Source organism: Camelus bactrianus, chromosome 2 (assembly GCF_048773025.1).
Source record: "Camelus bactrianus isolate YW-2024 breed Bactrian camel chromosome 2, ASM4877302v1, whole genome shotgun sequence".
Lineage (NCBI taxonomy): Eukaryota > Metazoa > Chordata > Mammalia > Artiodactyla > Camelidae > Camelus > Camelus bactrianus.
Window position 1 is genome coordinate 20,517,556 of NC_133540.1, and position 22,427 is coordinate 20,539,982.

A 22,427-nucleotide genomic window follows, 5' to 3' on the forward strand; every position below is an offset into this window, starting at 1 on the left:
ACTGTTCTTAAAAGAGATTTGAAGGTATGAAATGTCTAGAAGAAGTGAAATAAACGTTTCCTTGGTTTTAGCACCAGCTGTCTTTGAGTATGTTTAGAAGTTTCAGGAGTACTTGATTCTTATAGAATAATCCTGTATATTTTAAAAGACAATGTTTCTTTGAAAATCGTTACATTTCATCATAGGAGCTAATTTTGAGTCCATGGTGAACAGTAACGATCTCCCTGACCCTAGTCTTTTTCTTGGTTTGTTTCTTTTCCTTTATTCATCTTAATGGCGTTGGCATTGCTCTAAAATGAGTACCACAAATAACAAAGAATTTTTAAACTAAACATTTATCATGGATGCATATAATATTCTTGTTTAGAATCACAAGTAATAAATGTATAAATCTAAAGAATTAAATTCATAAAAAAAACTCTAGTTATTTCCCTTCCAATTTAGACAGGGAGCAACCAAGAGAACAAAGGAAAATTTTACATAAAAGTTAATGAGACACAAATAATCCATCTCTCTTGCTGCTCAGACAAAATTTGCCATGGGATATTGAACAGAGCATTGTGTAGGGAAATGGGAAGCCAAGTTTTTCTCTTCAGTATAGAATCTTTCAAAATTTTAAACAAGATTTTTATCCATCATTCTCATTATACAGAACTGAAGGTTGAAGTCAAACAGCACAATTTGTGACAGTCTGACTGCTTTCAATGGGAATATTTAGCAGGTCTGAAACTAATTCAATGAGAATTACTCAGAAATATTTTAATTAGCTTTAGGGTTTAAATTACTTAGAAAGTAAGAAATAATTACTTGACACAAGTCAGTCTTATCATTCCTATTTTATAGATTATAAATGAAACAAGGAAAAGTTTAAAAAACATAGCCAGAGTAGAGACTCAACTGTAAAAGTCATTAATGCCTGTGTTTTACGTATTTAAATAAGATGAAGATGATTACAAGGTTGAAAATATGCATTATATATACTATATGCACACATGTATATTTAATAACTATTCTTTGTTATTTATGTATTCATTTTAGAGCAACTCCAATGCCATTATGATGAATAAAAGAAAAAAAAACAAAACAAAGCAAAGTCAAGGGTTGAGAAGATCATTACTGTTCACCATGGACTCAGAATTAACTCCTACACTAAAATATACATAATGGTTTCCAAGGGAAGCATAGACTTTTAAAATATCCAGGATTATACAATAAGAATCAAGCATTTCTGAAACTTCTAAACGTACTCAAGGACACCAAGAAAATGTTTATTTCACTTCTTTTATACATTTTATACCTTACTGTCTCTTTCAAGAACAGGTCAGTATTTCACTTACGAATTATAAAGCTTATTAATGCCTAAAAATTAATTTATATGTATATACATTATTGAATTTCTATACCAAATTTAAATAATTATCATGGCTTTAATGAGTCATAGTCCATATATCTACTGCTTCCAAATAATCTGGATGATAAAATTAATATTCAGAAGCATAACTAATGGAACTTTACAACATTGAACTCATTTTTCCTAAACTTTCTATTATTTTAACTTTCACAATAAACTGATTTATTTATAGGCAGAGTCTTAAATGCATTTTTTGGTTGTTTTTGCAGAATCTTTCCTGATTATTCTGAGAAGTACAACAGAAATGGAGCCATACATGAGAACATAGCTTTTGACTAACTGGGGATTTTTACCCAATAAACCACCATATGTTTCTTGACTTGCTTAGGTGACAGTTTCCTCACTTATGAGATTATGGACACACCAAAGATACAGTTTGAGTCATATACACATCCTGAATAAGAATACATAAAGAAATGTGTGCTAGAGAGATGACAAAAAGTTTATGACACATAAAGAAACAGATGGGCGAAGGGGCTCACAAGGTAATTGGGGTAGGGCTCCAGCCATCCCTTTCAACAATTTCAGCTGAGCACCTGCTGGGGGCTGGCACCACCCTGGACATGGTATCATTTCACCGGAGGAGCTGTTAGACAAATCGTTGGAAATTCTAACTGTATGGGACATGGAGGCATCTTGCTTTGTTTACACACAAAATCAAGACACTGGTAAGGAGCTGCACCTAAGCCAGGATGAGGAGGGTACAGACAGTCTAAAAGACATGGACTGAACACTTGATCTGTAATCTTTCTCCTTGTCCTCGGGAACCAGTCAACTGTATCTTCGTGTCCCTTACTCTCAACTTTACCAAGGACTATAACAACCAAGAGAAATAGAAAAAGGAAGAAGAGGAAAGGATCTTAGCAGAGAACTTAGAAGGGTAGAGGTAAAATAATTTTTTTATCCTCTACAACCTCTCTTAATTAACTAAATCAACAAAGACCCTGTTTTGAAAAAAGGTCACATTCACAGGTTGCAGGTGGGTGTGAATTTTGGAGGACACCATGCAACCCAGAACAGAGACTCAGAAACTGTGAGGTCAGCCTCAGTTTTCCTCATCTGTACCTCAACAGCGAGGATGTGAGGATGAAGTGAGCAGATCCAAAAAGACGACTTCGCGCCAGCTCTAGTGGTCAATGCACGTTAGTTATAACGTTGCTAAGAAGTCCTCCTCCTCATCCTCACGGACACCAGCATCTCCATCTTAATCATCCACCAGAGTTACAGGGGCCGTGAGAGACACCAGGAAGGACAGCACGTAGCCTCCACTGTCAAGGAGATTATGGTTTAGCTGTGGATGCAACCCTGACAGACCTTAAATTCCAAAGAGCTGAGCTCCATGTCACCAGGTAGAACCGTGGAGGAGCAGGCGGCCAGTGTGGGAGTGGTTTGAGTAGTCAGGACAGAAGATGCCCCACCAGGGTGAGCTTTGAAAGTATTCTCAGAAGCAATGTGGGCCCCCACGAAGCTGTGACCCTCTGCCTCAACAGGAACTCCTTCTCATTCCCTCACCGTGAGACCTGATCAGAGGCAGAGTCACAGGGCCCTTGACATCCACGTGACTCATTACCGATGGAGTCTGAACTCCTGATTCTGAGAGGCTCTCACTTCTCACTGGGAAAAGTACATTTCTGACCAAAATAACATTGCCTGCCATTTGCTGAAAAGCCTTGGAGATTTAGAGTTCATGGGTGCTCCCAGGGGAGGCAGAATCATCTGACCTCCTTTACTTACCTTAAAGGTTCAGACAAAGAACAGCAGTGACATAGCTGGGGGCTCATCCCTTCTAAATCTACAACATCAGTACAATCCTAGCTGGGATGTGAAAACCATAAAGGATGTGATTTGAATGTTTCTGGAAAACTTGAGATGTTGATGAAGTTCTTAGTAATACCAAAGACCAAGAATCAAGTTATTGTTAAAACCGTTCTTTGGAGCACTTGGTGGTTCTTGAATTGACAGCGTAAAATTGTCTTTGCTAGAGAGAGAACTTGGAAAGCCAGACAGACTGTCAGCCCAAGGTGGTACACTTCTGGAGGGTTCTGCTGAGGCAATTGGCTACCTTTCTTCTGCAGATGGCCTTGCCTTTCATGTTAGTATTATAAATAAGTTGAATCTTGTTCATCAATGAGTAAGGGCTAAGAGGCAAAATTGTTCCTTTAGTAATAGATTCCCTGGGCAAAATAATGTGATTGGCTTTTTTAAAATATGAAATGAAAGGTAAATTTATTTATGTTGATGTGTTCCCCTTTGAAGAGTACTCCAATGCACTTAGTTGGTGTAAAACACTGTATGGTCAGTGGTTGCCTAGTGATGGATTATATCCTTAAAATTTAGAAGTGAGTTGGCTGCTGGGACTTCATAACACTGGGTTCTGGGTTGATAGACCAACCTATCAAAGCAAAAAAAAAAAAAAAAAAAAAAAAAAAAAGAGAGAGAGAGAGAAGAGAAAGAAACAAAAATGCAGAATTTTTTCCTTAATAAAGAATATGACTACAGTTAAGCTATTTTGCATATTTTTGCATATTTTACCCTGTTTAGGCAAACTAAGAAAACAGTTTCAAAGTCTTTGCCCCTAGGTACTAACAGACATTTCCTGCCATCTTTTATTGCAGGATTATCAAAAGAATCCACTGTAGTTTATACTAGTTTGGCTTTTCAGACACAAAATGTATTCTGGTTGTTTGGAACAGAGTGGGCTGTGTGATTTTTTTAACCTGAAAAGTCACCCATGAAATTATATATACCCACAGAAAATAAAATCAAGCAAAGCAACATTTGACAAATTAAGTGCATAGGTGCTAGATATAAAGATATAATAGAGGTAGAAATATATATATATAGATATCTATCTAGTTATATTAGTAATAGTTACCACCATCATAACATGATATGATACCTGAAAAACCCTGCTTTAATATAGTGATTTGAATTAAGTAAGTAGCTAATTCTTTCACATTCTGTAGCATATCCTGATTTAGGAAATTAAATACAGTCGCCACATTTTGTTATTGTTTTTATTACATCATCACCTGACTTTTAGGTACCAATTACTGCATCACTCAGGATAGGGTAATATATTAGTTTGCTAGAAACTGCCCTTGAAAACTACCACAGACTTAGTGGCTTAAACAGCAGTTATTCCTTTTCTCATCATTCTGGAGGCTAGAAGTCCAAGATCAAGGTGCTGGTAGATTCAGTGTCTGGTGAGGACTCTCTTCCTGGTTTGCAGATGGCCGCCTTCTTGCTGTGTCCTCACGTGAACTTCCCTTTGTGAGCATGTATCCCTGGTGTCATCTTGGGAACCCAGTTTTCTCTTCTTATAAGGATATCACCCTTAGGGCTCGTTTTAACTTACTCACCTCTTTAAAAGCTTAATATCCAAATATAGTCACATTCTGAGATACTGGGGGTTAGGGCTTCAACATTTAAATTGTGGGAAACAGAATTCAGCCCCTAACAACTAGGTTATGTTGAGGTAATAGACAACACCTGAGTCTTAGTGACTTAACGTACATCAGCAATGTTTTTCTGGGAAGGGCCAGATGACAAATACTTTACTTTTTGTGGGCCAAGTAGTTACCACAACTACTCAACTCAGGCGTTTTAGTGTGAAAGCAGCCATAGACAGTATGTAATCCAAGGAGTGTGACTGTTGACAGAAACACATGATGAGCTAGATTGGACCCATGGGCTGTAGTTGCCAACCCTCAAGGGAGACAGCAGAGGTTCATTTTCCACTCATGCTGCAGATATATAAATATATCATGGCTCAGTAGAACCAGTGGAAAGTAGAAATGGTTAGTAAATGACACTGATAACTCCACAGTTACTGTTTGTCTAAAAATGTTGGTGTTTCTGTAATCGAGTATCACCAGATATTTGTAGAAATATTAAGAATCCCCTCTTCTTAGGTGGGATGTAAATTCCACAAGGGTAGGTGCAATGTGGTGTTTATTTTGATATCCTCGTCATCTCAGCAAGTGTGTTGCATGTAGTAGATTCTCAGTAAATATTTGGTAACTGCGAAAATAAATGAGTATTTAAATAGACTGGAGAAAACCTTATTCCACTGAAAAGCCACTGCATTGAATTCATTGCAGAAAATGTTAGCTGAGGAATTAGCTTCTGAATATAGAAAAATTGATTTAAATTTTTATTCACTGGTAAGGAAGATTCTAAATATCTTGACAGAAGAATTTCTAGTTTTCCATTTTACCTTTTATATATTTATTTTCTTATTTTAGATGTATTTTAAGTGTTTTTTTTTCCTTCATATGTTTCAAAAAGAGTTTAGATAAAGCCTTTCCAGTAACTCTTATTGACTACTCTTTAGAAAGAAGACATCAGGATATCTTAAAACATATCATATATATGTAACCATTAAAAATATTAAAACATTCATTTCATATTCTTGATCAATGAACCTAATGATAATCCAGGGAGTAATGTATTCTTTTCTTCTTTAATCATACTATTTGTTATTTTAATTAATTCTTAGTTACATCATCTTATTTTAACCCTAGTATAATTTATTGAAATTGATATACTATTTATCTTTCCTTAAAACCCAAAACCTTATCTCTGGCATAAGTACAATTCCAGAACTGCTGGCCAAATTTCTCCCCTTTGGCCTCATCAGCTCTTAGCCTGTTAAAATCTGTTTCCTTATCTTTTTTTTTTTTTAATTGAAGTATAGTCAGTTTACAATGTTATGTTAATTTCTGGTGTACAGCATAGTGATTCAGCCATATCTATGTGTGTGTGTGTGTGTGTGTGTGTGTGTGTGTGTAATATACATATACATACACATATACACATATTCCTTTTCAGATTCTTTTTCATTATAGGCTATTACAAGATATTGAATATAGTTCCCTGTGCTATACAGCAGGGCTTTGTTGTTTATCTATTTATGTATAGTAATTAGTATCTGTAAATCCTGAACTCCCAATTTATCCTTGCACCCCTTCTATCCCCGTGGTAATCATAAGTTTGTTTTCTATGTCTGTGAGCCTGTTTATGTTTTGTAAATAAATCTGTCTCATTTTTTTAGATTCCACATATAAGTGATATCATATGGTATTTTTTTCTCTTTCTGGCTTAACTTCACTTAGTATGATAATCTTCAGGTCCAACCACGTTGCTGTAAATGACATTATTTTGTTCTTTTTTATGGCTGAGTAGTATTCCATTGTATAAATATACTGCAACTTCTTTATGCAGTTATCTGTTGATGGATATTTAGTTTGCTTCCATGTCTTGGCTACCACTGACACCAGTTTTCTGATCAACAAGATGAAGGAATTTTTTTTTCTTTTTAGTTATTATATTTAGCTTCTTAAGGTCCAAAATCACTTAAACTTTTCTGTGTCTGTGAAAGGAACAGTGTACACAATGTGTGTGCAAGTAATTTGGCAGCAGTGGTCTCTTGCACTGGACTGGTCACCAGGACTGAATGTCCTGATGCTGCTGTTTAAGGAAATGGTCCCTTCTTTACCTTCTCAGGGGCACTGCACTTGAAAAAATCGTAATCGTGCAGGTCATCTTCATGGTTCATTGTGAAACAGTTTTTTCCCCCAAAACTTTATAGAGTAATCCCAAGTTCTTTTTAAAGAGAAGAGAGACTCTTATCAAGGACCTTGACTTGTTGCTAAAATTAATTATAATTTAAAATCACCTAATGAATATGATTAGTCTTTGAAACTTACAAATACCACAAACATGACAAACTCAAAAACTCACTTCTTATTCAAATTGCAGTCTCAGTGATTTTTAATAACAAAAATTACATTTTGAAAGAGATGAATATAAAATCATATAGACTTTAGGAAAAATGTCATATTTATCACATTTCTGTCTTGTTTGGGTCTAGTCTTTTTGGAGACATGCATATGACTCTTCCATTTGATTAAATTGAATACAATAGCAAATCACTGGCTGTCACACATTTCTCTAGATCTGTATTAAATACTATGAGATATGCAAGCATGAATGAGATGTTACATTACCTTTGCCCTCATGGCCTTGCAGCACATTTGTCATCAAGAACCTTCACTCTCTTCTAGTCTAACTATGCAATGACAAATAAAGTTGAAAGTTAACAATTGCTGGGATAGATTAAGTTTGAATATTTTCCAAATGTCCACTAAATTTTTGTTCTTTGATTGGATTTTTGCTTTGATTGGACCATTTATAGCTCATCAATATGGTGAACCAAAATAAGGCCATAAATCTGGCTTTCTGTAAACCTGAGGTTGACAAACACTTTCTTTCATGGGCCAAATAATACATATTTTAGATTCTGCAAGTCCTGTGATCTCAGTCACAACTACTGAACCTTCATGTCATGTGAAGGAGCACAGACCATATGTAAGCAAATGAGTATGGCTATAAATAAAACAAAATATTTATTTACAAAAAATGGTGGTGGGTCAGATTTGACCATGGGTGATAGCTTCCTAACTTTTTGCTGTAGACCTGTGCTGTTTAGTAAGGTAGCCTTTAGACAAGGCTATTTGTATTTAAATTAAATACAAATAACTAACATTAATCATTCAGTTCCTCAGTCATACCAGCCATATTTCAACTGCTCGAAAGTCACACATGACTAGTGAGTCCCATATTGAGTGGTGCCTTAGAATGTTTCCATCAACAGGGAACTTTCCGTTGGACTGCTCTGTGGTCTAGACCAACTTAGTTGAGCTTATTGGGCAGGCTTTACATTACGCACTCAATTCCTAAACTAATCCTGACCTCAGCAGAAAACATTACCCACAGCCGTGGTTGTCCATCTTGCAGATCCTTGGATTAAAGTTGCTGTCATTAAATCAGTATTTAGGGAATGAATTCTAAATCAGTCTATGGCTTTAGAATAATCATCTTTTACACTTCTCACTACATGCCTGAGTGTTTTCTTTAGTTCTTAAGCCAATATGGAGGATTTAATGACCATAAAATCTCCCCAATGTGCTTGGTCAGACATTATGTTTAGCTCTTCTAAGTCTTTTTGTTTCAGAGACTAGGCAATGTCATTCCCCAACTACTGTCAATGACCCTGATTCACAGTGATGTTTGCTTGAGTTGGAATGTTACTGCATCCCCACGAATGACTCCCATGGCTCTTCTTCTGAATTGGACTCCCTTTTACACTGATTTTTGCCAAAACTATGTCAGAATAATGAAACTTCTTTCTGGTTCCAAAAAACATGCCAAGAGTCTAGACATCCAAATGAATGCTGCCCAAGCCAAAATGGTCAGCCTGGAAGCTTTGCCTTTGTTCCAGTGATGCGCCATGACTTTAAACATTTTGGAAGGAGTCTGTGAGAATTGTCTTCACAGCTAGAACAACTTAGAATTTAGAAAGTATTTATTTCAGCATTTGCCATGTGCCCTGCACTGAGATATCACACAAAGCTTTCAGACTTGAGAAAGAAGGAGTTTTTATCCTTAACATGCTCACAGAATAGGGCTAGTATGCACATATTGCCAAAACCATCTGCAGTGGAGCACTACATTTTGGCAATAGTATAAAAGAAACTCAGAGTGATCTGTTGACCAGGAAGACGACAAGCCCTTAACATATACTTTGGTATGTATTACAATGTGAAGTGTGATTACAGTATCAGTGCTTTTGTGCCTCTGAAAATAATTCTGCAAATATGCTATAATGTGACAGTTGCACCACTGACCTACAAGCATAGGCATTCCAAATAACCACACTGAGAGACAAGGCTAGTTTACAGTATAACTTTTATAATATGTGAATCCTGACTCTAACATATAAAGCGATAAAATTTATCGCCTTGTTACTCTCTGAATATTTAGCTATCAGTCAACTGGCAATATTGTTTTAAAATTATCTTCAGTAAGTCACAAGCTATGGGATTTTTCAAAAAGACTAAATAATTACTGGAATGATTGAACAGTACAAGGAAAGGCAGTATACACACACACACACACGCACGCACGCACACATTGGAAGAGAATGGGAGGCAGGTAGAGGCCAGGGATTGAATAGCTTCAAGGGATTCCCAAAATACTCATTTATTTACTATGTCCCGGGCAGGTTAAAATTAATGATTTTTTAAAAATTGCTATATCTTAATTCCATGCATGGCATTATGCAGAATTTGTTTATGTCTTCTAACAGAACCTGTTTTAGGCAATCTTATTTCTAAAAAATAACTTAATAACCAATACAGAATAAAAGTATGAAGAATAAGAAGGGCATATGCTGAGGTATGAAGAACAAGGTCATGGTTTAGAAAGAAAACAAGCAGGTTAGGATGGGATGAAATGTCCCACTTGTATATGCATATTTCATATGTTTAAGTTACGTTTTGTTCCTCACTATATAACTATGCTCTACCATTCTTTGCAAAAGAAAACATTTGAAGTATAAATGGGTTTTAAAGGTGTAATATTTGTGAATATCTTTCTAAATTTACAAGAAAAAGGCAAACATTGGAATTAAAAAGGGCAAAGGATGTGAATAAGCATGTCAGAAAGAGAAATTTCAGATGGTTAATCCAAAAATAAAATACAGAGGCTTAAACCACTAATCCTCAAGGAAGTGGGGAGAACAGAAGACCGCCATCTTTGTTGCTGTTGTTCATCCGATGTTTGATAACATTGGGTGCTGGCAGGTGTGTGGTAAACTCAACACACTCACACAGATACTGCCCAACAAACTTGCACTTACTTCACATTGGGAAGGGGATACATCAAAAGTCATCTTTATCTTTAGAATTTCCTTGCTGCGTTTTTTTTCCTTCCAAGCATCCAGTCTGGGAATCACAGCTATGTGAGTGGTAGAGTGTTCCCAATCAACTTTTGAGCTACATGATACTTTCCAGGAAACTCGTTGCTTGTCTTTTGGAATCTATACAAGATCTAATCTCTCCCACCTGCTTGTGCAGCATCTTAGATCTCTAGGCAATCCTTTCTTCTTTCAAAAGAAAGTACTTGGGTAATATTTATTTAAATTCAAAAAGTGCTTATGTTTGAAACTACCTAAATATTAAATAGCTAGAAGTCAGAACCACAGAATTATTTGCTTAATTACTTAAGTTATTATAATGTTTATAAATGTTATTAAAATGAAGCTGAATAAACAATGACTCCCAAACAGTGATTAATTTAAAGTCTATTAATCATGATTTCAGTGAGACACCGTCCTTAATTAAGATCAGCTAGGTAATGTTTCACTGTCTGTTACTGTCACAACCACAGAAAGGCTACAGTGAACGTTTGTAATTTACTTAGAATTTTAACATTGCTGTCAGTATAGGATGTGTAATTTTTTGGGTATTAATTCATGGAAACAATTCAGTTATGGGGATTTTACTACCAGGATGTGTAATTAGTAGTACAAATACCGCATTTTCTTTCACCCTTTCCTTTTTTAGCAGAAAATAAGCTTCAGAGATTATTTAAAAAACTGACCAATTAGTAGAGCTTTGGTTCTTCATATACAACGCTTCAGATAATTGCCCACTCAATCTCCGAAATCTTCCCCTTTTCAATTTTCTTTAAATTATTTTGATTAAATTGAGAAGAAAACCTCAATGGATATAGTCACGGTTCGTAGCCGATTGCTAACAGCAGCTTGCTAAATTGCTCAGTAACTGGGTGCAGCTAAAATCCCAAACTCATGAATCCAAATTTCTTGAATCAGAATCCCTCTAAAGGGTCATGTAAAATTTAGATCAAACATTAGAAAGTGTGCAAATACAATAAGCTACCCTTATTTACATTGTTCGATCTGAAGTAGTTACTGTAGGGGGCATCAAAGGAAAAGAGAAAACTTATACATAGCAGGCATTGAAATATTTGTTGATTTGAAATCTAAGTTGGCTTCTTAATTTTGCTTAGTGGTAATGGCAACTTAAAGCAAAACTATTTTTTAAGGAGAATTTTCAAACAATGTATCATCAACTGCCTACACCTTATTAAATAGACTTGACTTAGAGTGATTCCACTGGCACACTATTGAGTTAAAACGTATATGTCAATTCTCACAGTACTGAGCATCATCTTTGGTAAACAAACAAGGCAGAAGACAATTCAAGACCTGTACCAAGCTCAGAGCAGTATGGACAGTGTTTCTTGGGGAAACACAGGGAGAAAAAGCAGTAAGTGTTGCATGGTTACTCCATCTGTAATAGCTTGAGCCACTGCAGAGATCTAAATGGGTCATACGTTAAGAATTCAGAAAAGAGGGATCAGGACAGAGTTCAGTAGTAGAGTAAATACTTAGCATGTGCAAGGTTCTGGGTTCAATCCCCAGCACCTCCATAGCAAACAAACAAACAAAAAGAATTCAAAAAAGAAACTCAAGTCTTTGTGCTAACCTTCGATAAGCTGCGTGCCTGGGGACACCCTGGTCCCTACCCTGCCATGGTCAGGAACAGAGGTCTAAGCCCAAGCCCTCCTCTTGGGCAAGCTGGCATGCCAAGGATTTGCATGTCGCAGGAAGAGCCAGCATGATCCCTGAAGTTCAGATGCAGTGGCTTCCCAGCCCATCCCAGCTCTGCCCAGCCCTGGGCGATCACAAATGAGTGGTGACCAATCACATCCAGGAGAGGAGAGTAGGGAGAAGTGAAGGAAGAGAGGATCTCAAACAGAGAAATGACAGCTCTGAGCAGGACGCTGGGAATCAATGAGTGTTCAGACCTGGACTGGACCACGAGCCCAGCGCGGGCTCAGGAGGGCTGCTTCAGAGTTCTCAGAAAAATTACCAATGAGTCAAACGTGTCCTTTATTCTTTGCTTTCTCCCTCACCACATCCTATCCCCAGGCCTCTTTCCCCAGCCTCGATAAGCATCCAGTGTTGTACATAGATGTTCCCATCTTTAACTTGTCCCACAGTGCAGACAACATCCACTCAAAGCCCATTTCCATTCCTAGATAACATTCTTACTCCTTCTGTATAATTCCAGAAACAGATTATGTGCCAGGTACTCTGCTAGATGCCAGGGAGACAAAGGTAAATAAGAATTGGGCTCATCCTTCAAAGAACTTAAGTTTGCGGGCAGAAACGTACGTGGTTACAGAACATCAGTTTTAGGCAATGTAATGAGGAGATTGGGATAATTCATGTTAAGGTATAATTCATGTTAAGGAGGAAATCAGTCTAGCGCATCAGGCTTATAGGGTATTTATAGGTTGAGAAAGTCTGATAATTCAAATTATTTTTTGTTGAGTGAGAAAGAGATGTTAAAATCTTAGAGTGAATTTTTAAACAGTGCAGTGTAATTCAGCCACTTTCTAAAAAGACCATACCCTAATCATACTAATGGTAAGCCTTGAAGACTAATTTATCATGTACACAAGAAGCAAAGTGTCTTGATTGAAAGGAATTCAAACACATTAAAGTACCCAGGCCATGGGCAGCCTTATTGCACTCATGACTGATGAGATAATTCTCAGTGTAAAGTAATGTCTTCTTCCACAGAGATTCTTAGGGAATTCTCATACAAACACTGCCTTAATAAGCCTGTCCTTTATTCAAAGCAGAAAAGAGTTAAATGAGTAGTTATATTTATCTCTAGGATTCCCATTCTACTTTTGTGTCTCCATCCAAGCATCCAGCCTAGTAACATGAGCTATATGAGTGAAAAGAGATCTCCAGTCAACTTTCTGGTTACTTGGTTCTCTTAAGGAAACTCAATGCTTATCAGGGGGGACCCTGAGACAATCCCATTTAAATTCCAGTGACTGGTTCTTCTATCATCTTAGGCAGTTTAGTAAGGATGAGAACCCCAGTAACTGCAAAGGAAGCCTTTCCCAATGTTTCTAAGGGTGTCTGGGGTCTCACAAAGGAGTCAGGCAGGTCCCTGCAGGATATTGTTTTGTCTGCTGGGCTTCCCATCCCTTCCACGAGCCACTTAGCTTGCACTGGGGTTCTTCATATGTGCCTTTGAGCAACACCAGTGACACCCTAGAGGAGCTCCCACAATGTCATCCTGGTGCCATTTTCTACACCAAAGTGGGGGAAATGTTCAGTAACCTCCAGCCTAGAGACAGTTTATCATATAGAGACCAAATATGAACATTTTTTGAAAGGGGAAGGGGCCCTTTCCCTTTCAAAAACAGGGACCAATAAAGCAAGACTATGACTACCAGGGTAATTTGAAATAGAAGTCATAATGCTGCTAGAATCGTGGCCTCCCTACTGACCTTGAGTGTATTGAACAGAGTAGTGCGAGAAACAGAATACCTTACCCATCAAGATAAGTTTCAGTCATTTCAATTCAAAAAGGTTTCTTTGATTTTCAAGTAGTACTTTTAAGGTGTACATTTTTTTTTTAAAGAAATAGTGAGGACTTTATCAGATCTCACACGGTTAAATGATTTGTACGAAGGAACGTAGCCAGAGTGTGCAAAACTGACTTAAATCCAAGTCCTTCATTTGGAGCTTGGTGCTTATTTCACATAGTGTAGTTGAAGCACTTGGCTACTCTTGTGAACTGAGAGTTCTTTATGGTAATCAGTTATTATTAAATTCTAGTAAGTACAATCTGTCTCTGGTTCAAAAATACACAATTTTAGAGTCATTACTCATAGATTGCTCTAATTTTTACCTAAAATTATTAGGAGGAGCTATTTAGTTTTATACTTTTTAACAGTTAATTTGATATAAAAGCATGTTTTACAATGATATTTTCCCTTGAAAAGGAATTTATTTTAGAAAACTGAACACGTTACCGACATCAATGTACACAGTTTAATAAATAATTAGTTAATATGCTTCAAAATGACTTCCAAATTTCTTCTTGTTAGAACAGAAGTGGTGACTAATTTAGTTCCTGTTGCTATGGGTTAGCCCCTTTATTTATTCACTTACTGAAATTCACTTTCAATTGTTTTAGTTTCCTTAAAAAAATAAACATGGTCTTATGAAGTCTAATGGGATATCGACTACTATTTCCTGAATCTAGCTTCTGATGACAAGGTGTTGATTACTGTTCATTGAATAATTCTTAGATAATTCTGCCCCACATCTACCTAAAATCACTCCTATGATAGCTCATAAAATTTTCATTTTTAATTATCAGTAATAGTACTCAAGAGAAAGTATGGTTCTATTTTTTTTTTTTAATAGAAAATGACAGCATGCAAAGGCATTTAATATCTCTAAGAGATGCTGTTAACTTCAGGGTTGTTCAGTAGTTTCCATTGTTAGAATACGTTCTCTGGGAATCACAGGATGAAGAGTTCATGGATAAGAAATGTTACTAACATCAAATGGAATAAATTATTTCCTAAGTTACAATGATCTGATATAAACAATGACCTAACAAAAGTTTTCTTCTAAACTTGAGGTCATTTGACTTGGTCAGGCTGCAGTATCCCTCCATATTCAGGGATATTTTGTTTCCCATGGTTCTGGTGCCTCTAATATATCCTTATATGTCCAAGTGCTTTGCCACAAACCCAACCATCTTGTTGTCCACCCAGGGGGCCTAGCTAAAGAGCTTGTAGCTTTCAGTTTCATTGAATTACATTGTTATGCGTTCTCAGAAAAGAAACAAAGCTAATCCTCATTGATAGATTTTTCCCTGTTCTTGCTGATACAGTATTTTGGTCTATGATACAAGTGTGAGTGTAACATGTAATAACCACAAATTCATATAATTATAAAATACTTTTAATTTTGGAAGTTAGTAAATTGAAGTAACATTTGAAATTGTTAGTAAATGTAACATTTGAAATTTAAGTAACATTTGAAATTGTGAGGGAAGTATCTGTAGTTTAAATAAACTAGTGAAATAAAAAAGTTTTCATTTATGTTTCTATTAGAATATAGATTATTTTATGAACATTCTTTTCTAATTTATATTGTATTCTATTCTATATCTATACTGATCGCTGACACTGTATTGTAAACTTTAGTTTAATTTTGGAGGAAAAATTTTTAAAGTATTTTATCATTACATTTTTTGCCCCAAATGAAACTTCTTAATTTCAGACAATTTGAGAAATGGCCTAGAAATCAAATTCCTCTTCCCAGATTTCACTATTCACTGAAGGAGATTATTGTAATCTTCCTCTGAAGAAATTACCTTCTGCAAAATTACTCTTAGCTTGTGAAATGGAAATGAAAGACTCTACTAATAATATTATCAATATTCAAAATCTTAGATTGGTTCTTAAATATAATAGATTTCAATTACTGTTTTAATTGATAAAAATGCATCTAATTTGAAGAAAAAAATTCTTTCCGGATTTCTCTATAGCATACAATTTCTATGGAGAGACATTAGCAAATACTATTATAATATAGCATTTTAATCCCTAATCCCATGAAACATGCTTCTGCACTAAGAAAAATTTTAACATTCCTAATAGTTCACTTCATGGAGATTATACTGTATCATGCTTATAACATTTACCTTCAAGATGTTCTTATTTATAGATGAAATGCAACATGAAATTTTTAATTTTCTTAGCAGAAACAGGAAACAGCCAAACATTATTCAACGTACAACTGTTTTCTGTTCATTTCCTGCATTCTTTGTTTCCTTCCCTTATTTTCTGCTTTATTTGATTTTAAGTGAACATTTTGCATGATTCAATTTTGTCTCCTTTCTTAGCATATCAGTTATATCTAAAAAAAAAAAAAAAACTTAGTGACTGACCTAAGCTTTATCATATACACTTTTAACCTAACTTCACCTTCACATAACACTATACCACTTCAAAAGTAGTACAAGTGTCTTAAAGCAGAATATTCTGAATTCTGTTCCCCTTTTTCTTGTGATGTTGCTGTCATAAATTTTATTTAACCATAGGCAATGACCATCTAATACATTGTTACTACTATTACTTTCAAAAGAATTATGTTTTGATCAATTAAGAATAAAATTAAGACATTTTAGTTAGTCTTAATTTATTCCTTCTCTGGTGCTCTTTTTTTTTTTTTTACATAGATCTAAGTTTATGATATATATTATTTTTCTTTTGCCTGGATTATTTTAATACTTTCTTCAGCATAAGTTCCTGGTGGTGAATTTCCTTTGTTTTTGTCTAAGAAAGTTTCATTCCTTCTTCACTCTTGAAGGATAATTTTGCTGGATACGCAACATTAGGTGAGTGTTTTTTCTTTTTTTCAAAATTTAAATGACACTTTATACTCTTCCTGCTTGAATGGTTTTTGATGAGGAGCTTCCCTTAATTCTTATCCATGCTCCCATGTAGATCCGGAGTTCTTTCTTTGGTTTCTTTAAAGACATTCTTTTTGTCTTCAATTTTCTAAAGTTTGAGTATGATATGCTGATATGCCCAGTGCTTTTCCCTTTCCTTATAGTTATCCTGTTTAGTGTTTTCCGAGATTCCTGAATCTGTGATTTGGTATCTGCCATTTATTTTGAAAATTTCTCAATTAATATTGCCTCAAATATTACTTCTGCTCTCTATTCTTCTCTGGTATTTCAGTTAAGTGTATGTTATGCCATTTAAAATTCTCCAAACTTCTTGGATTTTCTGTTTTTTAAATGTTTTCCTGTTTGCATTTTAGTTTGAAAATTTCTGTTGATCTATCTTCCATCACATTGATTCTTCCCTTGGCTGTGTCTAATCTACCTGTTGGTTAGCCTCTAAATCATTCTTCATTCCTGTTACAGTGTTTTTGAATTCTAGCATTTCCTCTTGATTCTTTCCTTGAGTTTATCTTCTTACATTACCAGTCAGTTCTTTCATGTTGCCTGCTTTCCTCTTTAGAGCAATTAACATATTAAACATAGTTCATTTGAATTCAGTTCTTTAATAATTCCAACACTTGTGTCACATCTGAGTCAAATTCTGACACTTGCTTTTCTCTTCAGGCTGGGTTTTTCCTCGTGTTTTGACACGCCTTGTGATTTTCTGTTGAAAGCTGGACATGTATCAGGAGGTAGGAACTGCAGCATGAAGATTTGGGTTGCTCTGGCTAGGTACTGAGCTCTGTTTAATGTTTGCTATTGGTGTAAGAGGCTTTACATCCTTCTAGGGTCTTTGTTTGTATCTCCTTTCTTGATTTTGTGCTTTCCTAAGTACTTCCCTCAGAGATGAGTCTCTGCAACTTTTTCAGTTTAATCCACTTATTATACAGGAGCCTTGCTGATGTGGTCATGGAGTATGAAGACAGAGAATGTTCTGTAGTTTTCCAATTAAATCTCAGTGTTTTAGTGCACCTGTGTCTTGGAGCTAGTTGTGACCTTGATAAGGGTCCTCCAGTAACATAGCTCTTTTTCCATTGCCCTCTATTCTTTTCCCAGCAGATCATTTAAAGACTGTATCAGGAAAGGGCACAGCATACCATGTCTTCTACTATATCACTCAAGGCAGCCACAGGGACTATCCAGATTTAATAAAATGAAGACCAAAAAATCAACAACAGCTTTTAGTTGGGGGTCAAATTGCAGCATGTGAGATACGACATATAATAAGCCATAGTTATCAGTTTCTATTGCTGTATAAAAATTGACCCCCAAACTTAGAAGCTCCAAAACCAGTCTCATGAATTCATGGGAGCAGGCAGTTCTTTCTTGGGGTCTTTCCGGCAGTCACAGTTAGGTGGTACATGAGACTTCAGTCCACTGAATTCTCAACTAGTCTAGACGTCCAAGGTCGCACACTCACATGAGTGATGGTTGATGCTGGTTGTTTGCTGGGAGCTCAGCTTGGACCACTCACTTGCACAGCTACACCTGGCAGGTCCATGTGGCTTGGGTCTCCTGACTTGCCAGCTGGATTCTGAGGTGCATCCTGAGAGTGAGTGTTCCAAGAGAGTCAGCTGATAACTGTGAGGCTTTTTATGACTTTGCCTTAGATGTCCCAGAACGTTATTTCATTTGTATTCTGTTGGTTAACGAAGTCAAGTCAGTCAGCCTAGATCCAAGAGGAGGAGAATCAGGACTCTCGATGACAGTGAGGAAGACCCTCTGGGATGGGAGTACCTCTTGTGGTTGTCTTTGGAAAATATAATCTACCATTTACCTTTTGCTCTTTTGTTTGTTTGTTTTGGTTGTTGGATCTCTCTATTTGCTTCATAGGAAGTCTTGCATTTTTCTTGTTATCCGTTGTTTCAGAACCATTCTAAAAGCTCAATGACAAAATAATAATTTATTATTATCTTTTATGGTTCTGAGGCCATCAAATGATGGTCTCAGCTGGGTAGTCTTTGTATGGTGCCTCTCCTGTGCTGGCAGTCAGATAACAATGGGACTGCAGTCAGCTGAGTGCTTCTTTGTTCACAGAACCCCTGTGGGATAGTCAAGCATCTCTCTTTCCATTGTCTCTGGGTGTGGCCAGTAACTTTCATGGCCTCAGGGCTCCAAATGATCAAGGAAGAAACTGCAGATCTTTTAAAAGAAAGGCCTGGATGAACATAGCATCACTTTTGCTTAACTCTAGCGTCAAAGCAATCACTGGTAAGTTCAAAGTCAAGGAGAGGGGAAATAGACTATATCTCTGGAAGGAAGGAGTGTTAAATGTACAGCCATCTTTAACCTGACTTATTCGTGAAGGAACTAGTCCTTTCCCTGTTGTATGTGTTGCAAGTGATTGTCCCAGTTTGTTTTTGTCATTATGCTTTTGTACTCAACACATTAAAGGAAAACAACAACTCTATTTTCAAGTCTGACATAACTTCATAGATGGAAAACTTAAAATATTTGTTAAGTCAATGACTAATAACGTTCATTTTAAACGAGCCATTATGTGCACATGTGTAATCTATCTACACAAGAATTGATGTGCAAGAACACAGGTTTAGACACACACCTACATACATAAACAGATGTAATCTCTGATGTTAGTAACATTCCACATACTGAATTCATCAGTGGAGATGTTCTTATATGGTGTCTCTGATGAGAAAACCATCTGAAGTGCTTTGAAGGTCAATAAATTCTGACCTCAGCATGTGAAATGGTAATTAACGTGATGTAGATGAATGTTGCTTTTGGAACGGCTATTACTGCAAGGAGAAGCATTGAACTTTTCAATGTCCATAAATATTTACCAGACAACATAAAATTGTAGAATATGAAACCAAATGTTTACAGAACATCACATTTTTAATTTATTAATCTATAGTGAGAACAAAGAAGCCCCCACATGTGGGTAATGTATCACTTATTGAAGAATCATAGAAATAATATCGCCATGTTTTTTTCAAGACTTTTAACTTTTATTTAAAATGATAGTTTATCATGTTTGGTATAGTCATAAAAAAAGGAAACATTTTGTTAATTAGAAACACAGAATGCTATAATTAACTAATAAATATGATAAGAATACACTAAGTAGGGGGAGGGTAGAGCTTGTGGTTGGCATGCACGAGGTCCTGGGTTCAATCCCCAGTACCTCCATTAAAAAAATAAAGAAGTAAAAAATAAATAACTCTTCTCAGAAAAAATAAAGAATACATTAAGTGCAAGAGGATTTGAGAAGGGGTAGCACTCATGATAAACGTTTGAAGTCTGTTTTGTCACAAAGGAATACGTTGGAAAATCCTGAATATATTACCTGCCCATGTAGGCAATAAATAAGATGCACGTCTTATACAAAAATAAGTTTTCTTTCAAGAAAGGTGTGTTTTCACCTGACGTATTTAAATTAATTTTCTTTACAGAGCGTGCTATCTGTTATTCTGACATGTTGTATGTGACAGGGCTTTCCGGATGCCTCTGCATGCCCCAATGAGCACTCTTTCCATTACCCACAAAATCAAAATTTAGAATACATCACCCACACTATTAAAGATGCCTTTCTTGAAAGTCAGTCTTTTGAAGAGTAGTCACCAATGGAACTTTTTTTGATGTAAAAAGGACTGGAAGAATATTTTATTCTATTTACTCAGATACTTTTTCTTTTCACAGAGATATTTCATCCTTGATACTCAAAAGTTTGGGGTTGAGGGGCTAACCAAGCCAGCTTGCTGGCTTCCTTTTGGAATAGAATTTATTTGTGTTTTATTTTTACACATAAGTATTCTGTGGCTTTTAAGTGAATTTCTACTTTTCAAAAGCCGGCAGTAATATCTGCTAGAGCAGACCATGTGCAAAATCTAAAACCTAAAAACCCAGCAGAAATGTGTATGCATATTGACCCAAAATCCTGCATTGTAATGTTCATCACAGCAGTATTTGTGTTAGTCCCAAACTGTAAGCTGCCCAAATGCCTCTCAGGAGGGAAATAGGTAAACGGTATGAATGATTCACGCAAACACAAGTGTCGAGTGGAAGGAGTCAGACACAGGGCACTGCGCGCTGTGTGAGTCCAATCAAATAACCTGCGAACCAGGTGAAACTAACCCACGCTGTTCGAAGTAGAGACCGTGGTTACTCTCGTTGGGTGGTGACTGGAGGGGGCATTAGAGAGACTTCTGATTCCTAGTGCCGTAATCAAGCTAGTAGAGCCTCACATGGATGTGCTCAGTTTCTGAAAAAAATTAAGCTTACGGACTTATGGGCACGGTTCTGTACATATATTCTAATTCAGTAAGTTTTCACGGTGCTGCCAGTCAGCTGGAAAATCAGACTGGTACACTTAGAATCTCGTTACTGGGGCTACTTTCCTATAATTGGCGTAATTGACTTGTCACAACGCTTAGGAAGTGAATGCTATTTTGTCAACAGTGGAAATAAAAAGGAATCACATTTTCTTGTACAAATCAAGACCAAAACAGTACAATACCAATGTGCATTTGTGGTATTTTCCAGGTTATAGAGTTATCTGAAGATACATCATTTGACTTTCTCCTCATTCTTGCATTCTGTTACACTACACAGAGCCTCGTCCTATCTTGGGAAACAAAACAAAACAAAAATGTCTGTTTATGAAGCTGCTATTTCTAGGGTATAACTTAAAATCATAGAAAAAAATTTAACATGAAAATTTTGATAAATTTACAGACAATTGGCAGAGGTATTGGTGTTCAACGTCGTATGAACTTTTCGAGGTTTCGTCTGATAATTATGGCAGTATTTTAAGGTCCCTTTGCGTGGGGCTAGAGTTATTTCCCACTATTTGTAATTTTGAATTAAAAAAAAAAAGTTTTCTAGGCTTTAGAATGAATGAACAGAGTGTATTTGGAGAAATCGTCTCTGTATTTATTCATATGTGCTGATAATCATGACCTCTAATTAGGTGCTTCATAAACATTCTGGACATACCCCCAGCTAATTAAATTGTAAAGAGCAACCTATCCTGTTGCTGTAATGAGAAATCATGTTGGCTTCACCAGGAAACAGAAGGATGAATTTATGTGACTTAAGCCTTGATTCTGTCACACCTCTTTGTCTTCCCCGAGTATCCGCAGCTGTAATCACGGAGGCAATAAATACCTGAACTTAAAACGCACGCTTGCAATATGGTTTCAGCTTTATTTAGCCTCAGTTGCTGATTCCATTCGACCGATCATCCTTCTTGAAAATGAAGACTCACAAACACTTCTTGCAACTTTCTTGTGTTTTCCAAACGCAAAAGCCCTGTTTTGCTTTTATGATTCAGAGAATGCATGAAAAATAGCACTTACCTCGTCTTTACTACTTTCTAAATATCAGATGATATTATTACTATCTTCATCGGGGTAAATAAATAAGATACATAAAATATCAGGTGCTTAACAAATGCTTGGTGAATGAAAGGGTGGTTGCAAGTTGTTCTAAAATATTCTCTAGTTTTATCTGTAAGGAGCAGAAGTTACGTCTGGTCTAGGAAATGTATTCTGAACAATTTTATAGTGATTGTTTCTATTATTAAAAATGATTTTTTTCCCATTCTTCAATTTCAGAAACATTTCCCATTACTCTTCTAAAAACCATACGTTTTGTTTTACAATATTTTTTACTGCAAAGATACCCCATACACCTCAAGCCACTTTCCCCTATTGCTAACATTTAACGTGACTCTGATCCATTTCTCACAATTAATGACTAATATGAATAAGTGATTGTTAATGAAAACCCATATTTTGTTCAGATTTCATTAAATTTCCTTAATTACATTTCTGTTTCAGCATCCC